A 16,813-nucleotide genomic window follows, 5' to 3' on the forward strand; every position below is an offset into this window, starting at 1 on the left:
GGTGGGGTGGGGCTCTCCTGGAATTGCCTTCCAGGGGCTGCGTTGCCTTCCCAGAAGAACTGCGCAGCCAGGGCAGCGGGAGGCGCGGGAAGCACCCTTCTCCCGGGGCAGGAGTGCGGGGCCCGGACACCGCCCCTTGAAGAAGCCGGTCCACGCGTGTGCGAAGTACAAGGAACAAGCCGTCCACCCCAGCACCGCCCCGGCGCTGCAGGAGACAGCACCTCATTGAGCGTGAACCTGGTGCACAGCACGGCACACGGTCAGACCGAAGAGCCAGCCTCCTAACGTTCACAGGGGCCGGTGGCCAGGCCCCGTCTGCACACCACGTCGGTCCCCAGGCCACCTCGCCCTCACCGGGCATCTCACACCAAAAGGCAGAGCCGCGTTTCAAACGGCATCCACCAGGCTGCACCAACTAAGACGTGAGGGCCATTCCCACGTCCCCGTGTGCGGACGGTGAAAGCCGTACCAGGAGGCGGGGAGCCGGCGAGCCTGGGCTGGTTGTGGGGAAACAGCTCCGTGTGAATTCTGGGGCAGAGCAGTCACCCCGCACACTCTGGCCTCCCAGGACCCTGGGGAGTCGCGGGGGGCAGGGGGCAGGTGTGCGCTGGGGGGGTGCAGGGGGCAGGTGTGCGCTGGGGGGGGGGGGTGCAGGGGGCAGGTGTGCGCTCGGCCCGGCCTTGTCCAGGTGCCACCTCTCTCCTTCCGCGCTCGCCCTCCCATGAGCCTTTGTCCCAGCAGAGTCCAGGCCGGACACAGCAGAGGGCCCTGCTCCCTGGTCTCCCCTCACCTCCGGTCACCTGACCGAAGGGCGCCAGGCCCCCCGCGGGAGAGGTGGCCACCCTCGGTGTCTGGAAGGAGGGTGCGAGCCCATGAGGGGCTGATGCTTACTGCTCGTCGGCCCCACATCCACAGGCCCCACAGCCTGGCCAGCTCCACCCCCTCTTCCAGCGCCACCGGGCCCGGGCCCTGCGGGAGAGCCTCCGGGAAGGGATGGTCCTTCCGTGCAGAGAGCCCTTCCACGCCGGGTGAAGACGGCGAAAGCACAGCTCACGGAACAAGAAGTCTGTTCGCTTCGTTCTAAGCAGCTCCAGATAAGTTTTGGATTTTTTTTTCTTTTGCTAAAAGCTTCGGCTGCCGCAAAAACCTCACTTATAATTTTTCCCATCTATTTCTCCCGCACACACTTAACTAATTGCATTATATTCATTTTTCTAAAAAAAAAAAAAATCTCTACTTTCGCCTACACACAATTCAGAATTTAAAAGTTAGCAGCTCCTGAAAGAAGACTAAATTAGAAGCCTTTCATTAACCGAGAAGTCACCTAAGGTACCGCCGTCCTCCACGGCGGACGCCAGGCAGGAACGCAGGGGCTCGCTGGACGCCGAGCCCACAGACGGACCCGAGACCCAGGCACGCAGGTTTTCACTGACACGCAGGAGCCGTCTCCGTTCCATTACAATGAGGCCGCCTGCCCCGGGTGCTGGAGTCCGACTGTCAGTGATGGGGCATAACCACTGCCCTTACACTAGGCCCTGCCAAGCACTGGTGTCAGGAGCCCAGGACACAGCCACGCTGCCCCCACCCCACCCCACCCCCACCCCCTCCGCTGTGCACCATTCGGGCACGGCTTACCAATCTACCCTGCATTTCTGCACCCAATTACCTTACCTTTGACCATTTTTTAAAATTTAATATATTTTTATTGATTTCAGAGAGGAAGGGAGAGAGTTCTCCGGGGTCCTCAAGAATTGGTAAGCACGCAAAGAGCTCCTGAGACCCAAAGGTTTGGAAATGCTGCTACACACGTCCCTTAGGTTTGCTTTGGCGCTGGCTGCGTGCGCAGGTCTCACGCTGCATAAATATGAGAAACTGGCTAGAACAGGATTAAAATGCAAAATGTACAACTGACCGGCCAGGGCTTTCGAGACGGCCCCTCGATCTGAACCCCAAGTCCTCCTTCTTAGTCAACACATTTATTGAGCGCCTACTGTGTGCGACCCCTCCTCCGCTCAAGGTCCCTGTTCTCAGGGCACCTGTATCCCGGTGACGGCGCACCGACAGTCAACAGGCATAACAGGCGGGAGCATCAGATAGCGAGAAATACGATGATGGGGATGAAAACTGGGTGACGCGATGGGCGACACCTTAACCCGGGCTGGCCAGAGAGAACACGCCGAGACATTCGAGCTGAGACCTGAAAGTCGAGCTGGAGGCAGTCATGCAGAAAAAGGGGCGAGCACCCACTAGTACAGAGGCCCCGGGGTGGGAAGGGGCCGGGAGTCCGGGAAATCCAGCCGGCCTGGGCCGGGGTGGGGCAGGGCGGGAGAGGAGGAGGGGTCAGAGAAGAGAGAAGCCGGGATGAAAGTCTGCATTTCTCCCCCGTGTGATGGGAAGTTCGTAACCTTGACCGAGACGCTTCCTCCTTCTGGGCCTCAGTTTCCTCATCTGCAGAATGGGCACCAGGAGGGCTTACTTACCTCATGAAACCGTGTTGGAGATTCAATGAGACAAAGAGAACAAGGGGCTTACTTAGCACACAGGAAGCAGGACTGTTTGCTGTCACTCTGTTTTTTTCTTTAATCCTCACTCAAGTATATTTTTTCCACTGCTTTTTAGAGCGAGTGGAAGGGAGTGGGGGGGGAGGGGGAGAAAGAAACATTGATGTGAGAGAGGCACATCAATTGGTTGCCTCCCACACGCACCCGACCACGGCCGGGGATGGAACCTGCAACCCAGGTACGTGCCCTTGACCAGAAATTGAACCCTGGACCCTGACCCTTCCGTCTGCAGGCCAACGCTCTAGCCACTGACGCAAACTGGCCAGGGCTAATCGGCTGTACTTTCTGCCCTCATAAACTACTGCTACTAAACCTCTCACTGTCCAGTGAGATCAGCCCTAACCAGCAGGTCCGTGCGATCCGTGGACGTGGCCAAGGTCAGTGCCCACTCCGGCAGCACGCGCTCTCCACTGTTCCTAGTAAAAACCCCAAGTACCACCGGCTGAGGGATGACCGCTCATCCCACACAGCCCCCTCGGCGGCGACCCTCCGTCACCACGTTTGCCCTCTGACCCCAGAGCACCTGGAAGGTCATTCTGCTGAAAACTGTGGCCGATGGAAACCCAGCAGCCTCCCTGCTCCTTCCTGGCATTGCCGCATCCCCTCCACCTCCTGGCAAACACAGGGCCGGTGCCAAAGCCTTCCCGTGCTGCTTTCATCACTGCCGCTTTAAAAATGGTTTTAAGCCCGGCCGGCGTGGCTCAGTGATTGAGCATCGGCCTATGAACCAGGAGATCGTGGCTCGATTCCCCGTCAGGCACACATGCCCAGGTGGCGGGTTCTATCCCCAGGAGGGGGCGTGCAGGAGGCAGCCGATCCGTGATTCTCTCTCATCATTGATGTTTCTCTCTCTCTCCCATCTCCCTTCCTCTCTGAATCAATAAAAATATATTTTTTAAAAAGTGGTTTTTAGAAGAATCACATCAAAAGGCTTCCTTTAAAGAGAGCAAGGCTGGGCATGGAGACTTCAAAGCGCCCGGAGAGCCGAGAGCCGGAGGGAGCCGTCCCCGGCAGCCGGGCCAGACCTCGGGGCCAGAGCCGTGACCAGTACCAAAGGCACCACTTCGCTTTGAGGTCAGCAGCCCCCGCGGCAGCGCCTGGCAGACCACAGGCCTTTGGGAGGGAAGACGCGAGCGTGCCCAGAAAAAGGGCGCTCGGCCGGCCCTGGCTCCGGCTCCCGGCCAGGCCGAGGCCACGCCCGCCCGGCAGCACCAGCCGCCAGGCCGGGTACATATATGGTCATGTGGCTGGAGCCGCAGAGAGCCCACTGCCGCCTGCACTGACCCCTCCAGCCCAGGGAACGGCCCCCGGCAGGGGCTCGGCTCTGCCGCCGGGCACGCGCACGGTTAACTCTGGAACTTCCTCTGGGCAGAGCCTGGAAGATTTCGTCTTTCTTTGCAAGGAGGAGGAGCCGCAGGGTTCTGAGCGGGACACCGGGCTGGCCCCCACCTTGTCCTTCGGCGGCCAATCAGACCGTCCCCAGACACACAGCGAGCCCGTCCAGAGATAACTCATTCCACTGCAACCGCACTTCCCTCAGAGCCTAGAAAGTCACGTTCTGCTTTCGTTTTCAGCCAGCCAGTCCCTGAGGACGCGGCCAGCAGCCTCCGGTGAGCAGGCCTCGGGGAGGCCGCTGCGTGCCCTGCAGGGCCGCTCTGGCGTGGCTGCTGCTCGTCAGAGACCCAAGAGCCAAACACACGCAAAGATACACCCGCTGGCCTTGTCCCAGACACGGCCGCTGTCACCCATCTCTGAAGCAGGCACAGCGTCCGCAGTTCCTTCTCAGAGAACTGTCGCTCCTGCCTGATCTCCGTGTCCCCTGCGCCTCAAGGCCGTCAGGAACGTGACGCTGGCCGGGTAGGGATGACGGAGCCCACACTCCTCCTTTTATAGGTAGAAAAACAAACAAAACAAAAACAAACTCTGAGTGGTTCCTTGGAGGCCTCACAGCCAATTAGTGGCCAGAGTTGGACCACCGGCCTCCAGAAAGCACGACTGATGCCTGGGGGCTGGGAGGCAGGAGGGCTGTTTGTTAAAAAGTGCAGGTCGAACAGCCCGAGGATGCCCCTCTGCCCGCAGCCTGAACCACAGAAACCAAACAAACGCGAAACCGGCACAGCCAGTTAGGTCACTGTCCCGGGCGAGCAGAGCCCTGTGGTGTGGGAGACACTCCAGCCGGCCTTCCCCACCTCGGGGCTCCTGACATCTGGGGGCGCATCACGCGTTGCTGTGGGGACACGTCCTGTGTTGCTGGAGGTTCAGCAGCATCCCTGGCCTCTACCCACGAGAGGCCAGGAGCCACCGTCTCCCCTCAGTTGTGACAACAGGAAGGTCTCCAGATACAGCCAAGGGTCCCCCTGACGCCCCCCCCGCCCCCCCTCCCCCCCCCCCCCCCCCCCGCATGAGAACCACTGCTCTGGGACGTAGGTTTGCTCTGTTTTCATCTCCAAGACCTCTGTGAGCCTTTGGTATTCTGCAGCTCACTGGCCCTGGCCCACGGCGGCATTCTCCACCTTCTCCCCAGAGGAGCATACAGACACACAGGTGTCCCACCTCCGCCTGCGCCCAAGAGGCCGACCCCTGCTCAGGGGCCCCCACCCTGCGGTCAGGCCCGGCCACACATTTACAGCCTGAGAGCAACCTTGGTTCACTACCTAACTCTCCCCTCCCTGCGCCCTGCCCCCTCGTTACCAACCAGCAGGCTTCCAGCCCAATGCCCACGGGAGAGCAACCTCTCCAAAGCCATCTAAGGGGCTGGTCCACACATTTCTACATGGGCCCCCCCCCCCCCCCGGTTCTCCACGGCCCCCCCGGCTCTCCACGGCCCCCCTGGCTCTCCACGGGCCCCCCTGGCTCTCCACGGCCCACCTGGCTCTCCACGGGCTCCCCCTGGCTCTCCACGGACCCCCCCGGCTCTCCACGGCCCCCCCTGGCTCTCCACGGCCCCCCTGGCTCTCCACGGGATCCCCTGGCTCTCCACGGACCCCCCTGGCTCTCCACGCCCCCCCCCCCCGGCTCTCCACGGGTCCCCATGGCTCTCCACGGCCCCCCCCCCCCCCCCGGCTCTCCATGGGCCCACCTGGCTCTCCACAGGCACCCTGGCTCTCCACGGCCCCCCTGGCTCTCCACGGCCCCACCTGGCTCTCCACGGGCCCCCCCTGGCTCTCCACGGGCCCCCCTGGCTCTCCACGCCCCCCCCCCGGCTCTCCACGGGTCCCCATGGCTCTCCACGGCCCCCCTGGCTCTCCAGGGCAGAAGGGGTTTTTCAAAGCAATACTCCAGTCCGTAAATATTTAATCATTAGGAGAATGACGCAAAAGAGTAGAGTCTTCGGAGGAGCAGCCTACAGCCTTCAAAGGCAGACGAAACATGTGGGTCAATGACTTCAGTTGACAAATACTTGGTGAGCATGTCCAATGTGCCAGGCACGCTTGTGGGTTAAAGATGAAAAGGCCCCGCAGGAAAATAGGTCTAACGTGCGACACAGTTTCCAACGACAAGAGCTGTTCAAGCACCAGGAACGGCTGCCGAGAGGAAGCCCTGGCTGGGCTCGCAGGACTGGGTCCGGAGGGCAGAGAGGGTGGGGAAGGTACAGCCGGCAGACAGGACGGGGAAAGCAGGGAGGCGGGACGCGGGTGCGCGCCCGCCCAGGCGCAGAAAGGAACGTCCCGGAGTCTCGGTGGGGTATCAGCTTTTTCTGCTCAGAAACATGTGCACGGGACGCCTCTGAGCTGTTTTTGCAAAACAAAATCGCTTCCCAGATAGAGCGCCTCCTGAAATGCAAATAAATGCCGAGGAACTTGGAGGCGCGAGGGGTATTTTTTCTCACGTTCCCCACTTTCTGATGAGGAACACCGTGGCCCGCAGGTTCTGCTGACTCGACGGGTCATTAAACATCCTCCAACATCACTTCCGCCAAGTGTCCAGCAGCAGGTTTATCTCTGTGACCGAAACACCCCCCCCCCCCCCGGCGTTTTCACAGGGAGCTCTTGGCCTCCTTCTACCTCTGCCTGAACGGCCAATAAAAAGGTCCCCAATGTGAGCAAGTCACAGAGAGTCCTGCCAGAACCCCACACACACACCCCGCCCCAGGCGGGTGACTGAATCTGAGAGCGAGGCCAGGGGAAGTACAAAGGTCAGTTTTCACAGGTGAGAGCCCGCCACCAAAACACAAGGTAACCATGGAAACAGGAGAGCGGTGAGAAGGCCCAGGGCCAGCCTCCTCCCGCGGGCCTTCTCCTACCCCCACAGGTGTGCGAGTCCCCGGGACCTTCCTCAACACGCGGGTTCTGGCGCGGCGGAAGCCCAGGATGCTGGTCCGGTGACCACAGGGGTCACAGAGATGGAGGACGCCGTTTCTTACAGTTGGGACTGCAACCCCGTCAGAAACTTACAACCCCGTGTTCTGCGCGCGTGCACGTGTGTGTGTGTGTGTGTGTGTGTGTGTGTGCCAGACACAGAGAGAATGAATGAGGACGTCTGTTGCAATGGACACAGTTCTTTTTAAGTAGCTGAGCGATATTCTTGGATATTCTCTCCTCATTTAAAAAAAATCCCACCGACTGAGGGCCACGTGACCGATGCCACAACCTCCTCCAGGGTGCCACGCAGCGTGAGAACCCGGATGGAGAACAAGAGCGACTTCCTGCCGGCCCCGGAGCACGCCGTGCCTCAGCTAAGACGGAGACCAAGCGGAAGGGGCAGAGCATGCTGCTCGGGATTCCTTCTGAAAAGGCAGGGCTGTGTCCACTGCCTTTGGGAAAAGCTTCCATTTGAAATGTACAGGTTGTGCCCGGCCAGTGTGGCTCCGAGCTTGAGCATGACGTCATCTATGACCCAGGAGGTCACGGTTCGATTCCCAGTCAGGGCACATGCCCAGCTCCATCCCCATAGGGGGTGTGCAGGAGGCAGCAGATCCATGATTCTCTCTCATCATTGATGTTCTTCTCTCTCTCTCCCTCCCCCCCCCTCCTTCCTCTCTGAAATCAACAAAAATAAGTATTTTTTTAAAAAAAACAGCAATCACTTGTAATGTATTGACCTTACTTGAATCCTAATTCACACTGTGAAATATGTATTATACATTACTAGAGGCCCAGTGCACAAAATTCATGCATGGGCGAGGGGGGTCCCTCAGCCCAGTTTGCACCCTCTCCAATCCGGGACCCCTCGGGGGATGTCTGACTGCTGGTTTAGGCCTGATCCCGATTGCCCCTAACCACTCTGCCTGCCAGCCTGTTCGCCCCTAACCGCTCTCCCCTGCCAGCCTGGTCGCCCCTAACCGCTCTCCCCTGCCAGCCTGGTCGCCCCTAACCGCTCTCCCCTGCCGGCCTGGTCTCCCCTAACCACTCTCCCATGCCGGCCTGGTCGCCCCTAACCGCCTCTGCCTCGGCCCCCGCCACCATGGCTTTGTCCAGAAGGACGTCCAGAATATGTCTGGTCTAATTAGCATATTACCCTTTTATTAGTATAGATATGTATTTTTAAATATATAGATCAAGGAAGTGAAAAGACAGATTCAACTTCTTTCCAGCTGAAGTTTTGCATGTTCTTGAGATGGGTGATTATGTTTTTAGAAAAGAATCCCAATACTACAGAGACCTCCTAGCATACACATGAACTAGTATGTCTGGGATTTGCTTTGAAGTCACCCAACATGAGAGTTGAGGACGCAGATGAAACAAGATCGGTCATGAACGAGCCGTGGAGGGCAGTGATGCGTAATGAGGGCTTCGCCATATATACCAGGATCTTGATGTTACAGACGTTCCAAATGTTCTATAGCAAAGTTTGGTGTTTTTTTTAACTTTTTAAAAATGTTTTTATAGATTTTAGAGACAGAGAGGAAGGGAGAGGGAGAGAAAGAGAAACATCAATGAGCAAGAACCACAGATTGGTTGCCTCATGCACGTCCCCTACTGGGGCTCAAGCCTGACACCCGAGCGTGTGCCCTGACTGGGAATGGAACCTGTGCCCCTTGGTGCAGGGGACGATGCTCAACCAACAGAACCACACCGGCCGGGGCGAAAAGTTTTTCTTCCTTTCTCCTTTCTCTTTCTTTTTAATATATTTTATTGATTTTTTACAAAGAGGAAGGGAGAGGGATAGAGCGTTAGAAACATCGATGAGAGAGAAACATCGATCAGCTGCCTCCTGCACACCCCCTCACTGGGGATGTGCCTGCAACCAAGGTACATGCCCTTGACCGGAATCGAACCTGGGACCCTTCAGTCCGCCGGCCGACGCTCTATCCACTGAGCCACACCGGCCGGGGCTAACGTTTTTTCTCTTAAGTGCAGGCCCTACCTACCTTCCGGCATTAGGTTACTTTGAAGAACAAGTGAGAAGGTCTGTATATAAAGGAACGATTCCTGGGCTTTATCCCTGTCATAAGATAGCAAACACCTGATAGTGCTTTATCCTCCATTTCGTTTTCTTAAAACAACAGCAGCAGCAGACACGGAATGAGGAAGCCGGGTCCCGTGACGGGGAGGGCACCTGAATGACACGCTTGTTGGGCCCTGTGATGCCATCCATGCCTGCCAGCACTCACATGAAGCCCCCGCACAGACAGGGCCGCCTCTGGAAAAGGGAAGAGGCGGACGTCTGCCTTTCAACAGGAAAGACGTTCGAGATTCGGAGCAAAAGGCCAGGGGCCTGCGGGGAGCGCGGCAGGCGTCCCTTTTCGTGACATAGAATCGCACACACAACGCGCCCACGTCCACGTGGGGAGAGTCAGGGCCCTCATCGCAGACAGTGCGGCTGGGGTGACCGGTTTGGCGGCTTAGCTTTATCTCCTAAGGTCTCACTACAACGGAATACGTGCCTTCTGCGCGGTAAGCAACAGAGCGCCTGCTTGTCTACGTGTGTCCGTGTGAAAGCGGTCGCTTCAGTTCTCAGAAAGAACCACGTGTCTGGAACATCGTGTCCCTGAAGGGTGATGCCAGCTGGGGTCCTCCTTGGGTAGCTCCTTAAGGTAAGGAGAGACAGACAGACAGGCAGGCAGACACTGGGCGGACTGCAGTGTGACCAGGAGGTCACAGTTCGATTCCCAGTCAGAGCACATGCCCAGGTTTCGGGCTCGATCCCCAGTAGGGGGCATGCAGGAGGCAGAAGGTTGCACTGAAGATACACCCACAGGACTATCGCTGGGTCCTGAGGAGGTGCTGTCCAAACCCCTGTAGGTTCACCTATTCATCAAGGAGGACTCCTCCCCCACTGCAGTGAACGGCAGTGTCAGGCAAGCCGGGTGTTTAAGCAGACGGTCTGAAAATCTGGGTTTCCCCTCCCCCCATCAGGTTCCAGTCTGGCCCGTGACCTTGACATCCTCACCAGTCTCTTCAGAGAGGACGGCACAGTGCGGTGATGCTGGGGACCACTCTGAGAACTCTGCGGGCGTTTAGAAATCCTGGGGAAAGAAATCCCTGCTCCCCTGCAGACCCCTGGAGGATCTGACCTTGACTCTCTCTCCCGTCTGCATGCCTCGCACTCGCCCTCAGCGGCAGCCACCCCGGCCTCCAGGACCTTCCCCAGTGGGTCGTAGCTGCTCCACCTCAGGGCCTTTGCACATGCTGCTCTGGCCCTCTGGAACAACTTCTTGCCCAGATATCTATGTGGCTCACTGCTCTCTGCTCCAAGGCACCACATTAGAGCCCTTCCCTGCCCGGCTGGTGTGGCTCAGTGGTTGAGTGTCGGCCCATGAACCAGAAGGTCACAGTTCGATTCCCAGTCAGAGCACATGCCCAGGTTTCTGGCTCGATCCCCAGTAGGGGGCATGCAGGAGGCAGCCGATCAATGATTCTCTCCCTTCTCCCTTTCTCTCTGAAATCAATAAAAACATTAAAATACATTTTTTTACAAGACCCCCTCCCTGGCTCCTGATCCCCACCGGAGGACTCCGGTATCCCGTTCCCTGTGTTTGCTGCTGTGGTTGTCATTACCTGCTGGTGGGTGTTTTAGGGGTAGCTTACCCACAACATAAAACGTACCCTGGTAACCATGTTCAAGCGCGCAGTTCCGTAGCATTGAGTCCATGCGTGTTGTTGTACGACCATCCATCACACCACCCACCTCTGAATGTCTCCATCTTCCCAACGTCAAACTCTCTAACCACTGAGCACCCCGGCCCCCGCCCCCCTGCCCGCACCCCCTACTTTACTTTGTCTCTATGGGTCTCACTGCTCTAGGGGCCGCACTGAAATGAGACGATACTTGTCCTTTAGTAACGGGCTGCTTTTACTTAGCACAGTGGTCGGCAGACTCATGAGTCCACAGAGCCAACTATCAACAGCACAACGATTGAAATGTCTTTTGAGAGCCGAAAACCGACTTCAGCGCATGGGCCACGAAGTTTCAATCGCACTGTACGTGCGTGCCCGCACGTGGTATTTTGTGGAAGAGCCACACTCAAGGGGCCAAAGAGCCGCAGTTTGCCGACCACTGACTTAGCACAACGCCCTCACGACTCCCCCATGTGGTGCATGTGCGGGCTGTCCTTCCTCTTGAAGGCGGACAGTATCCCACGGTACCTGCAAGGCCTCATTTGCTTATCCCTTCAGCTCCTGGGCTGTCTCCACGTCTTGGCTATTGTGAGTAGCGCAGCTTTGAAAATGAGTGCGAAAGTGTCCGCTCAAGTCCCCACAAGTGGAACTGCTAGACCCTCTGGTCATCCTCTGTTTAACGTTTGGAGGGCCCCCACGTTGTTTTCCGCAGCGACCGCATCGGACTCCGTGCCCACCGACAGTGCACAGGGTTCCGCCTGCTCCACATCCCCGCCTGCGTGTGCCCGCCCTCCCCGCTTGCTCTGCCGCTTCCTCTCCGCAGCACTGACACCTGTTCCACGCTAGCACTTGCTCATCTATGCCGCACGCCTCCCCCCATCCAGGTGTTCAGGGAGCGGGCCTTGCATGGCTGGGTCCCCAGCACTTAGAACACACCCAGGTCCTAGGCACAGAGAAAACGCTCAATGGAATCAACACCGGGACTGTAACCACTTTAACAGGTATTAGAATTTCTTGGATAGATTTATCACACCACATGCCTCCACCCCTGTCCAGCTCAGGCAAGAACCCGGACAGCCTGGTTCCCTCGGAGATGCGGCTCAGTAGGCCACGCGCTCCGTGTTTTCCTCCAGCTCACCCGTGTTAGCCTCGGAGCCACAGACGCTCTGACAACCGGCAGGAAGAATAGAAATCGCGTCTGTCCCGCCTCGGACTTCAAACCTTCCTTGACCTCACCGAAAGAGCCAACTTAACACGGCAAAAGGGAACGGAGAAGTCGCAGGCACTTGCAGTGCCTGACGAGCCCGCGTGGCATGTGTTTTATGTTAAAAGATCAAACCAACAGCAAACAAGATGGGACACTGGCTTTGTGCAGGCTCCTTAATGAGAGGGGCCCGGGGCAGCGTGACCCAGAAACCGAACGCCAGGCCTACTTTTATTCTGTGTGGGGTGTGCTTTTCTGCTGTTCCTATGAGGTGTTTGTTGTTTCACATCGGTTTGCTGTTTTGTCGTCGTTGTTAATCCTCACTCGAGGATGTTTTTAAATGGATTTTTTTTCTTTTTTTTTTTTTTTAGAGAATGGGAGGGAGGGAGACAGAGAGAAACATTGATGTGAGAGAGACACACTGATTGATTGCCTCCTGCATGCGCCCTCGACCTACCGGGGCTGGGGTCGAGCCTGCCACCGAGGTACGTGCCCTAGACTGGTATCGAACCTAAGACCCTTCAGTCAGAGGGCTGACACTCTAACTTCTGAGCCAAACCGGCCAGGGCCGCATTGGCTTGCTTTTTAAGAGCTGCTCGTAAAGAAATCAGACCCTTTTCATGAGATCGTTATAAATGAGCACAAAAGCCATTCCATTTTTTTCTCCGGAAGTCGGCTGGTTATGTGCCACTGGATTAGAAGTTTCTTTCCTCTCTCTGTCTCGCTTTCCTTCCCTGGTCTTCCTCCTGTGAGAATATTTTGAGGAACAAGGCAACCGATGTGCCTCGAGTACACCTACTTCTCGCAGCAGCCAACCCCAGCTCCTGTCCCCACAGAGAAGACGCCCGTTCCCTCGGAGGGACCCCTTTGCTGAAACGGGCAGCACCCTGTCGGCGCCAGCAGCGTGCCCGGGCTCCAAGCGAGGCCAGGAGCAGTTCATTCAGAGCGTGACGCGCTCTCCCTGCCCGACAGGCAGTCCTGCTCGGGGACTCGTTCTGATGTGAATTATTCACAGAGCAGGCTGTACTTTCCACATGCACAGAAGAAAGCAAGCAAGAAGGGTTCTGCCCAACCGGCCACAGAGCGGCCTGCAAGGAACATGAAAAGGTTCCGTCCCGGCCGGCGCGGCTCAGTGGTTGAGCGTCAACCTAGGAACCAGGTCGTCCCGGTTCGATTCCCGGTCAGGGCACTGGCCCAGGTTGCAGACTCAATCCCCAGTGTGGGGCGTGCGGGAGGCAGCCGATCAGTGATTCTCTCTCATCACCGATGTTTCTATCTGTCCCTCTACCTTCCGTCTGAAATCAATAAAAATATATATATTTAAACAAAAAAAGGTTTCCTATTCAGATGGGGACATGCCCGACTCCTTTCCCCGGCTCAGAGGCCTGGATGGAGCCCATCGAGGTGGAGCTCAGGCAGGAGATGACCCTGAGGCTGGGCTCAGACAACGTTCCCCAGGGTCCGGCTTCTTCTCCTCTCGTCCAGGCTTTCAGCACTCAGCTGTCCAAAACGCACCACACCCCTCCTCCAATGCCCACCCTCTGCCATCCCCACACCTGCGGCCACGCCATCTCCTTCCTACAGCAGGGCACACGGTGCTCATTCCCCCCGGGGGGGACAGAAGCAAGACTTATTTCAGCAACAGCAATAACTTCATTGCGTCTCCTAGCTTCTCCCTCCCCGCCCCCAACTGAGGTGCACGTGGGGGCACAAGACAGCCGCCGCCTGCGGTGATGGTTATACCTGGCTCCCACCACGTGTGAGCACGCGATCCCACTCTCTGCGCCTCAGGTTCTCCACCTGTACCTGCGTCCCCGGGTGTCTGTGACAGCGGTCCCGGGCCTGGCTGACACGTCCTTCACGTGTGGGCACCAGGGGAGCAGCCAGCTGCAGGAGACTTGGGCCGGTTTCGCGGGGTCTGCGGCTCACGCGGCGGAGGCGGGCGAGCTGAACCAGGCCCGGCCGCTGAGGGCCCGGCAGCGGCCCAGTCCCTGGCGCTCCCCGAAGGAACTGGCCCTCACACATCCGAATGCTCCACGCCACCCGCGCCCCGAGGATCTTATCAGCAGGAAACAAGAGCCCTGGACGACCATAATGAAGTGTCTGGCTTTTCTTTTCTAATTAGAAAAGCCCCAAGATTGTAGCCCAGGGAACAGCTAAATATTTAGAATGTTAAAGAAGTTACTAAGTCCCAGCACACACCACTCCCCCCGCCCCTTACCCTGTTGTTCACCCCGCTCCGGACCATTTCAGAAGGAAAAACTTCTGATGGCTGGATCTGCAGCAATGGGGACCCGTGAAAACCTCTTTCTTAAAGTGCAGTCTGGCCATTTCGGGGGGCGGGGGTGGTATAGCAGCTGCTTGTTTACAGATAAAGGCGGCCCTCAGCTCCTACCCCACAGGCACCTCACAGCGGGGACCCTCAGACCCTGGACACGCAGAGAGGGGGTTCACGCCCCGGGCTGGATGCCACCACCTCCTGCTTCAAGAACTAACTTCCCTTTTTGAAGTTCTACCTCTTTCCATTTGGCGGCCGCCACTTTCATTTCGTGCCGTCCGGCCTCCCCTGATTAAGCACACGTTCACGGTAAGAAAAAAAAAGAAAGTGACTATTTTTGAACGAGAGAAGCCGTTCATTTTTGCTTCCACGTCTTGGCAGCCGAAGGCACCGCATCCCTCAGGATTTAAGTCATCAGCACGCTGCCTGGCGAGTTGCATTCCCAGTCCACCGACGGCCGGACGCCCCTTCTATGCCCCCCACCCTCCCCCAGGGATGGCCTTTGCCCTCCTCTCCTGGACCTGCAGGCTGCTTCCATCCTGAGCCACCGCCGAAAGCTCGGGCCAGACTGGCCCCCGCGAATCACCTGCTCCCCAAAGCCCTCCCCAGGGGCCAGGTCACGTTTTGGAGCTTGAGCCACCAGAGTTTCCTTTTCCTTCTCCTCCCCACCTCCATGGCTCCGTGGAGAGAGGACGTCAAGCAGGCTGAGGCTGAGGCCGAAAACCCCTCATTGCCCGCAGCTTTCGCCGGCTTCCACTCACCTGACGGGGGTCAGGCCCTCCGCCGCCGAAACACGTCCAGCCGGGGGTGCGAGTCCTGCCCGCAGCGGTCAGCTCCTGGGGGCTGAGCAAGAAGACTGCGTGTGAGACCACAACGGGGGTCCCTGGGGGAGAAGCTCCAAGTCCCCACCTTCCACCTTCTGGAACCTCCTTCCTGAGACACCCCCGGCCCCCACCCCCGCCCCCAGTTGACAGGCAGGTGGGTGGGATCACGTGGGCCAAGAGTCCCGGTAACCGCGGACTCACTTCCAGGGTGCAGCCCGCAAGCGAGGCTGGGCACCACCAAGTTGGCCCGCGCGGGGCCGGGACGGAGGGAAGTGTTTGGCGGCTCCAAGAGCACTCGTTTCCCGTGGGGAGGCCGAGGGTCAGAAACCCGCATCCCCACCGGGCTCCGTCCCTCCCCGCTCCCCGTTTTATACCCCCCCCCCCCCGCCCCAACACACACACACACACACACACACACACACACACAAGCACGACTCTCCCCACTGTGCGGCTCAAGCAAGGGTTACGTTTTGAGAAAGATGGTTTCCTTGAGCGGACTCCACATATGACACCCCCACAACCACCACCCGCCCCCCCAAAAAAAACAACCTATTTCCTGCAGCTGCTGCAACAGTTTCCAACTCAGGGGAATGCCATTCCAGCCCAGACAGGGTCGCCCTCAAAGCGAGTCACTGGAGTCAAAATGTTTATAACCGCAAATGAACACCCCCCCCCCCAAAAAAAAGGCCCGCAGTAAAAGAACCCACAAATGCCTGCAAGTGCTTGCAAAGCCACCAACAACTCCCAGAGCGGCGCAAAAACTTGGGCGTCCTGGGGACCGTCCAACTCCCCGCGCCCTCGGCCCGGCCCCAGCCGCTACCTTGCTGCTCAGGGAGCCACGCCGGTTTGGGGGCGCAGGGCGAGGAGCGGGGTCAGCAGCCGCCGGGTAATCCCATGCTCGCGAAGCGGGAGCTCGTTCCGTTAGGATAGAAGCGGAACACCCACACCTCCTCTCGGCGTGGCTTTCTCTCTCCACCCTCTCCCTGCCTCCTCCTCCACCTCCTCCTCCTCCTCCTCCTCTCCTCCCACCCGGCGAGCCTGAGGAAGCGCCTCAGCAGCACAGCCACATGGTTACTGCACTTTGAAGCGGCTCCCCGGAGCCTTATATAGACCGGGAGGCTCCCTGGGCAATGTAGTCCGAGGCCGGGGTCGCGGAGGCCCTGGGGCGACGGGACGGACTACAAGTCCCAGAATCCCCGGCGCCGCGGGCGGGGCTCTAAATAGATGCGCGGGCGGGGAGGGGCGTCCTGTGGGGCGTCCAGGGTCCGCACTTGGGTCCTCGCCCGGAGCTGGCTGGGTTTGGAGCCTGCCACCCAAAGCCACCCCTGGAGGGCGCCCCCACCCTTTGGGGACCCTCCTCCGGCTGGCCTCCGACCCGCGCTTCCAGGTACCGCTGGGAGCGGGGGACGGGAGCAGCTCGGGTTTCTGCTTTGGGAAGTTTTTACCGCCTGGAGCCCTCCCTCCCCGCGCCCGGCGTGCGAGCCAAGAATGTCAGAAATCCAGGGCATAGAAACGCCAGTGTTTGCGGTCAGGGATTAAAGGCGCGAGGTTGTCTCTATTTAATCAGCTCGGGTTTGCACAGAAAACGAAGTCTGAGCGCGACGGTACCCGCAAAAGGGAGGTGGGGGGGGAGGGGAAGGGGAAGGGCTAGCGGCTCGAGGGCACTTTCGTGAACCGAACTGCGTGCGCTTTCTCGCCCCGCGGAGGTGGGACTCTCCCTCCCGGGCACAAGTAGGGGAGCTGTGTTGTCACTTGCCAGCGCTGAGGTGGGGGGTGGGGAGATTGGGGAGCACAAAACAAATACAGACCGCGACCTCGGCCTGACCCTGCTTCCAGCAGCCCCTCTGCTCCCGGGAGCTGTAAATGCTTAAATAAGTAAACCGCAAACCAGGAGGAAAAAAAAAAAAAAAACAGGGCTTCGGAGGGAGCGCGGCCACAGAGGTGCG

The 16,813-nt window shown here is 58.6% G+C and overlaps 1 protein-coding gene across 1 annotated transcript in view; it reads right to left on the minus strand.

Moving 5' to 3' along the window:
- The window catches only part of ITPR1 (inositol 1,4,5-trisphosphate receptor type 1), a 175,367-nt gene extending 159,523 nt beyond the window's left edge, over window positions 1-15,844 (minus strand). The window contains exons 1-2 of the mRNA XM_079795762.1: window positions 15,688-15,844; window positions 14,805-14,886 (exon numbers count right to left, since the gene is read on the minus strand). The gene's annotated coding sequence lies outside the window, so the exon portion shown is untranslated. The remainder of the gene's footprint in view (window positions 1-14,804; window positions 14,887-15,687) is intronic.
- Between the last annotated feature and the right edge of the window lie 969 nt (window positions 15,845-16,813).

Source organism: Cnephaeus nilssonii (assembly GCF_951640355.1).
Source record: "Cnephaeus nilssonii genome assembly, chromosome: 17".
In the NCBI taxonomy this organism is placed as follows: Eukaryota; Metazoa; Chordata; class Mammalia; order Chiroptera; family Vespertilionidae; genus Cnephaeus; species Cnephaeus nilssonii.